We start from the raw sequence: 7,517 nt of genomic DNA, 5'->3' as shown, positions 1-7,517 counted from the left end.
TTGATTCTGTGAAAAAGTATTATGTATAATGTGTTTCATCCAATCAAAATCAATTAAATGAAGTTTTAGCCAGGAAATTCTCTTGCATATACCTCACCAAAAAGCTTATGCATGATCTCAATGGCTCAACAATTTGATCTTTCAAACTTTTTTACAAGAGAATCCATTCTTCTTAAATGAGGTTTTAAAAGAATTGATTTTGTTTATGATTTCAATGAAATAAATCAATGATTTGTTTAGGATAATGTTCAAAGTAATTCCCTTGAAAAAGATGACCATACAAGTCAAAAACATGCAATTGGAACAACTATCACTCAAATTCTGTCTTGGACCTACATTTTATCAGCATGAATAATGGTTGGTAGTATATTAGCTTGTCATGGACTAGCAAAACATGGTATCTTATAAATCCAAAGCATTACGCTGGATGTGGACAAAGTTTATTGGTTTTAACTGATCTTACTTTAAATGAGGAAAGACCATCTTTGATATTCCTTTCACTTTCTTTAAAATTATCCTTTGCAGTCCCAATTTGAGCTGAGTCTATTTAAAATTTTTTCTTTCATAAGAACCTTAACTAAGATCACACCCTACACTAGGGGGCAAAAAGAAAGAAATGATCATGGAAATCGTCTTGAAGGCATGTGAGCTTATGAAGTCTGACAACAAGGAATTCAACAAAAATTCTAAATAATTGAGAGAATTCCCAACAAATATGAGAAAGTAAAAAGAAATTCCTAATTTGGAATATTTAGCATCATTATTGTTGTCAAGTTAGCAAAAGAAAAGACTAAGATAAAATAACAGTGATCTATAGTTTTTAAACCCTTAAACACTTTTTTGAGCTTATGAAATACTCTTTCTTTTATAGCCTTGAGCCATAAAATACATTACATGCCTTTAAAGTCCTTTCTAATCAAGAAAGCAACCTGGATAAATAAACAACATTCTCAAAATATAAGAGACTTTTCCATAAAGAGTCATGGCATAGTAAATAATTACTCATTATTATTCATGCTGTTAAAAGGAGTGTTTCTAAAAATAAAAGGCAATTGTTCTTTTTCTCTCAAAATACATTCAAGTAATCACTTGAACACTTTGAAAACCAAAGTAGAAGGTCATCTCATCACTTACCTTCATCTGAGATTACTTTTACTAAGAGATTTCACACAAATCCCTAGAGTTGCTTGAACATTGTTGTAAATATACATTGGGAGTTTTAGTTTTCAAAAAACAAAAGAGATCTTTTGAAAAAAAAAAGGTTTTCTTTGTAAGAAAAATGAATATATGACACATTAAGAAGCAGTGTTAGAAAATCAGAGATTCTAATGACAACAAGAGCAAAGAAGGAAATGAAATGAGGCAGTTAATTCTTCTAGGTGCAGCGAAGCAATCACCAGAATTCTTCCAGGGGCAGAGAAGCAATCACCAGATTCCTAATGGCACAAAGAAATTTGCTTTCCTAGTGGAAGATACACATGATAAAATTATAGACTTCTTTTAGTATGGGGATGGAAATAGTATGATTATGTAGTTTCTATAAAATGAGATTGTTGACTCTCATAATATGATCAGTTAGACAATATGATAACTGATACATCTTCAAATATGAAAATCCTAGGTGAAGTGGGATAATCCCATATATTGATCATGTGAATTGGTTAAAGAATCCTCAACAATGGGAATGTTACCAACAACACAACATCGGGTTAGGGAGAAGCTAATGCTTTCAACAAAGTAACCAGTGGAGAAAGAGGTAGTGACTATTGGGAAACTCAAACAAAGTTTATCTTGGAGAACTAAACAACATGGGTCAGCTTGAGTAGATTTGAAAGACGCGTGAATCAAAAGAGCTTACTAAAATTCAAGATCGTCGAACAAGATGAATGGGGGATTTATATTTCAAAAAGGTAAGATGCATTGCATATCATCTAATTGCATAAGCATTGTATATTTGTCTTGTAGATATTTCTTGAAACAAAATTCCCAACGGGATCCAACGAGATTCAGACAAAATTAAGTTCTTCTAATCACATCAAATATGGCAATTTCATAAAAGCAAAATTCATAAATAAAGACAAGAAAGATGGATTTTTATTCATGACAAAAGGTTTAAAAGTACAAATGTTAAATAGTATGAGGACGATTAGGGATATTTTCATCTTGGTGATCAATCAAGCCTTGAAATTCTTCAAATTGTTTATGCATACACTTTATCTCTTCCTCGAATTCGAGGTGTCGTGTGTTAACATAGTCCCTCCAAAAGTCAACACATGTATTCAGCTCTTGGTTTCTCCTCTCTAAGTCGTTTCTGTGACGTCTTTCATCACGGAGTCTATTCCTTAAATTCTCAATCTGATGAAGGAGATCAGAAACCTGAGTATTCAACTCAAGTCTTCTAGCATGAAGACGCTCTGCAACGTTCACCAAAGACAAAGTAGCTCTGATACTGAGAGTAAGTGACTGATTCACTACTTCAATATCGCTCCTAGCTACCAGTATTGTTTCATCATGGGGAAGGATCATGTCTCTAGCCACGGCTACAACAGTATCTTCATTGTCCATTACAGTATCTTCTATTGTAATTGGATGACCATTCACTTCAAAAGTAGTACGCCAAACTACAGGCTCTATTGCAGGAACAAGATTTGGGTTAGTGATTGTGCATCCAAAGTGTCATTAAGTCTCTTATTTTACATATGTATTTATTGTTTCTATTTGGTTTTTTTATAATAATTGATGTGCTTTTTAGTAATGAAGTTTGTTTTAATGTTTTAATAGGTTTTTGGAGCTTAAATGAATTAATTCAGAAAATTCAACGTCAGAATTCAGAACAAAGAATTAAAGAGATAATTAGTTAAAGATTGAAGCAAATCTTGGTTTAAATAAGTGCTCCAAATTTGTCCCAAAAATCAATTCTATTCCAATTCTAGAAAAGAATATCATATGATCTATTTCAAGCCCAAACTTGCCTTATGTTGTGTGCAAACTTCAACCATTAAACACTCAAGGTTTCAATGTCAATCTTAGCCCAAATAATAGGTACATTTTTATGCTTATTTGATGCTTAAATTCAGCCCCAAATCAGCCCTAAATCAACCCTAAATCAACCTTCAAATCAGTCCAAACACAATCCATGATCTTACATGTCCACATAATAAATAACAATTGATTTATTTTGGGTAATCCATTGATCCAAAAAGGCAATCACATGGATGGAAAGCTAGAGGGGATATTTTTACATTATTTTGGGTCAAAAAGAAGAAAGAGACAGCTCATAAATGAGGAAGAAAAACGTGCACCAAAGTGGTTGCAAAGTTGTCCTGAATTTATTTTTCAGAACACCTTTTGGTGTTTTGCCCATAACTTTTGACTCCGATGTCCAAATGAGCTTTTCTTTAATGATCTGGAAAGGTGATAGAATTTCCTATAAATATGTCTCTAATAGACATCTCCAGGGGAGGCTTCTAAGAGGGTCAAATTGCTGTCCAAAGTTAGAGTCAGATTTGTGTCTGAATTTTTTCTGTAATTGTGTTGTGTTCTTCTTTATAGATTTCGGTTCTTTAGTTTGTAAAACTTATTATTTCAGTTTGATTTAAGTTATTTCATGTTTATTGAAGTGTTCTTATATATAATCATGGTTGGCTAATCTTTTTCTTGGATCCAAATTAAGGATGATGGTGATTTAGGTGAGTTCTTTAGGATATGAATGAATCTTAATGTTTATCTTCTCATTTTCTTCATGAATGTTTCATTATTGCAAAGAAATTTTAGAAATCATTTAGGTAATGTTATAATCTTGAATTTTTATGCATAAACTTTAGTTTTGGTATAGAGATTGCTTGATTCAATGTCTTACTTAATATGAAAGTACTTGTTCATTCTTAAACAATAATCAATCTTCATTGTAATATCTTCCGATCTAATATCACCATCATTGATATTAGGTTGAGTTATCTTATATATGTTGAAGAAATCACCAATACATCACCATTAAAATTGATTTGGACCAAGACTTACTTTTTCTTGTCATTTAAAATCTATTTACACTTTTTCATTTTTGAAAACAAATCCATCAATTATTTTCAACCAAGTTATTGTTAATTTAATTTCTCTTGAGTTTTTTTTTTTGTTACCTAGCTTAATTTCCAGATCTAGCTCTCTGTGGATATGACCTCGATCTTACCGAGTTAATTGCTACATCGCACACTCATGCACTTGCGAGTTAAAACAAGCCGATCATAAAAAGCGGTCAAGCAGTTAGCATTGGAAGAAGAGGAAGACATGATTAAAGCTTCAAGAGTTGAAAACTTTGAAAGGCTTGAAATACAAGAAGTTGATGATGTCTGTCACCAAATACTACGTGATTTATAAGGATTCTACTCCTACTATTATTTTGAACAGAAGATCAAATCTCAATCATAGATATAAGACTTTCTTAAGAAGCTTTCATCATCTCTGAGATCGATTTACAAATCAGATCTCAACTATAGATATAAGACTTTCCTGAGAAGCTTTCATTATCTCTAAGATTGATTGCAAATCAGATCTCAACCATAGATATAAGACTTTCTTGAGAAGCTTTCATTATCTTTGAGATCGATTTACAAATCAAATCTCAGCCATACAAATATGACTTCCTTTAGAAGTTTTCATTAACCCTGAAGCTCATAGTGAAATCACTTTCATGTATTTCACAAAATCAATTTGAAATCACTTTCATGTATTTCAGGAAACCAATAATGAAATCACTTTCATGTATTTCATAAAATCAATCTGAAATCACTTTCATGTATTTCAGAAAACTATTGTTGAAATCACTTTCATGTATTTCACAAAATCAATGATGAAATCACTTTCATGTATTTCATAAAACTAATCTGAAATCACTTTCAAGTATTTTAGGAAACCATTGATGAAATCACTTTCATGTATTTCAGAAAACCAGTGTTGAAATCACTTTCATGTATTTCACTAAACCATTGTTGAAATCACTTTCAGGTATTTCACAAAATCAAGATTGAAAACAATTTCATGTTTTTCTGGTGGGCAGGTCGCCCATAAGAATTAGACCAACTGAAAATATATGTGTTTTTCAACACCTCCATCGTTTTTCTTTACAAAACTTATTATGCAAAGTCAAAAGAAAATGAATTTTCCAATGCCTTTGCACCATAAGCATTGTAAAGAGGGGGCAACTGTTGCAACCCAATTTTGGATTCACTAAGATTTTCTCGAATGTTATTTTATTTTTTTATTCATAAAAAAAATAAAAAAAATAAAAAAAAAGTTTAAAATATATTTTCTCGAGTCAACCGCATCTTTTGATCAAAACCAAGTCCACCGGGTTAATACAGGTTAAACCATGTCGATTGGGATAAAAAAATGAGTTTCGAGTCAAAACGATCATTTTCGGTCAAAATCGAGTCCACCGGGTCAATACGAGTCCCACCATGTCGACCGGGATGAAAATGAGTTTTGGGTTGTTTCAGGTCAAAATCATCATTTTCGGTCAAAACCGAGTCCACCGGGTCAATACGGGTCTCACCATGTCGACTAGGATGAAAAATGAGTTTCGGGCCGTTTCGGGTCAAAACCATCATTTTTGATTAAAACCGAGTCCACCGGGTCAATACGGGTCCCACCATGTTGACCAGGATAAAAAATGAGTTTCAGGCTATTTTTGCTCAAAATTGTTATTTTTTATTAAAAAAAACTGGTTTACTGAGTTAATACCCATATAAAGATTTTTTTGGTAATTAAAATTAATTTTTAGCGGTTGAAAAGGTTTTTCTAATACTAATTTGAGTTTTTTTTTAATTTTACCCCTATAAATAAATATTATTATTATATATATAATAAAAAAATAATATAATTTTGTCACAGTAGGCGGAGGATTTTTGCCAATGGTAGGCGGAGGATTTTTGCCGATAGTAGGCAGTGTAGTTGTATATTGAAAATTTTGCACAATCCGTGATTCATTGTCCTTGTTATTGGCTATAAATAACCAATGAAACTAAGCCAGAGGAGAAAAAAAGAAGAAAAAAAGAGAAATCCAAATTCGAGCGCTTACTATTTACTTACTATTTGTGTTACTATTTTACACTATTTACTTATTTTCTACTTTTTCTTCGCACGAGTAATATATTGATTTAAAAAAAAAAACAATTTGAAAAATACCAAAAATATCCTAACCGTTAGATCTAATAGTGTTTAAATCTGGGCCTTTGATTTTTTAGGATACAATAGGCTTTACTATACCAGATTAAAACCCAAATCCATCTCAGCCTTTAAAATACTCTTCCCTTTGATCATGTTACGTCATGTCATCAGGTGTACCAAACACTCGGTACACTGCGACACACTAGATCATAACTTAGCCCATCCGGACCGTCCGATCAACTTACAGATCAAGCCAATCACAGCCTGACGATCCATTCATCCGCAATCCAACGGTTCACAGCCTTCAGACGCACCGGTGCACCATACTCGCGTTCACACCGTAGCAAATCTCAGAGTCTCTCTCTCCTCTCGCCGGCAATTCTCTCTCTCTCATCAGATCTTTCATTTCCGGCAGTTTTAAGCCAGAAAAACACCACAGAAAGGTGAATTGTCCCCTTTAAAGCAAAACCTCGGCCGTTTTACGCGTTTTCACTGCCGAATCTAGCCGGAAAAAGGCCATGACAGAATCGGCCAACTGGAGCTTCAAGTCGACGATTCTCCCTCATCAGCCATCAACGGTCATCAAGACCACCACCATTAGAATCCTCACCCTTAGATCTACCAGAATCAACCCTCTGTTGGCCGGAAAATTTCGCCGCTAATGGTATTTTCATAAATTTCAGAAAAATCCGAGGGTATTTCAATCTTTACCTATACAGTGGCACTCAACTAATTTTTATATATAAATACTTGTAATTTTTTTTGCATGTAAAAAAAAAACAAAAAAAAAATTAAAATAAATAACAACGCGGGTCCAACACCCATTTTATCATGTCACCATTCGTGGGTTCAAACCCAATTCTCAAGTATGGATACACATTTCTCAATGATATCAAAATAATTTTTGTTTTATAAAATAAATATTATTTGTCGACACGTCTCTTTTATTTACAAAAAAGGACCGATGTCAAAAATTTAAATACCAATTATGGATTATGTCCATTATTATTTCTTTTGGTAAATCAGACACAACTCTCCTTTTTAGGGACAAACGTCGACATTTTAGACAAAGTCTCCTATTTTTAGGGACCGACGTTAACCATCTTAAAAAATTTGCAAATAAGCTCAAAATATAATAGCATTTGAATCAAATGAAAAACACACAAGTAAGGGTAACCTTTCTCTGAAAGGATGTTTTAAGGGTGGTGTCTACCTTCCCTTAATCATAACTAACCCAGTATCTGAATCTCTAGAACCAGTGTCTAATTTTGGATTTCTAGTTCCCTCAAATTACTAGATGGCGACTCCAATAAAAATCTTTATTCCCCCCAATAAAAAAAAAACTTATTCTTTTT

The sequence above is a fragment of the Populus euphratica genome, unplaced genomic scaffold (genome assembly GCF_000495115.2).
Source record: "Populus euphratica unplaced genomic scaffold, PopEup_1.0 scaffold1295.1, whole genome shotgun sequence".
NCBI classification, from domain to species: Eukaryota; Viridiplantae; Streptophyta; class Magnoliopsida; order Malpighiales; family Salicaceae; genus Populus; species Populus euphratica.
This window is presented reverse-complemented; position numbering follows the sequence as displayed.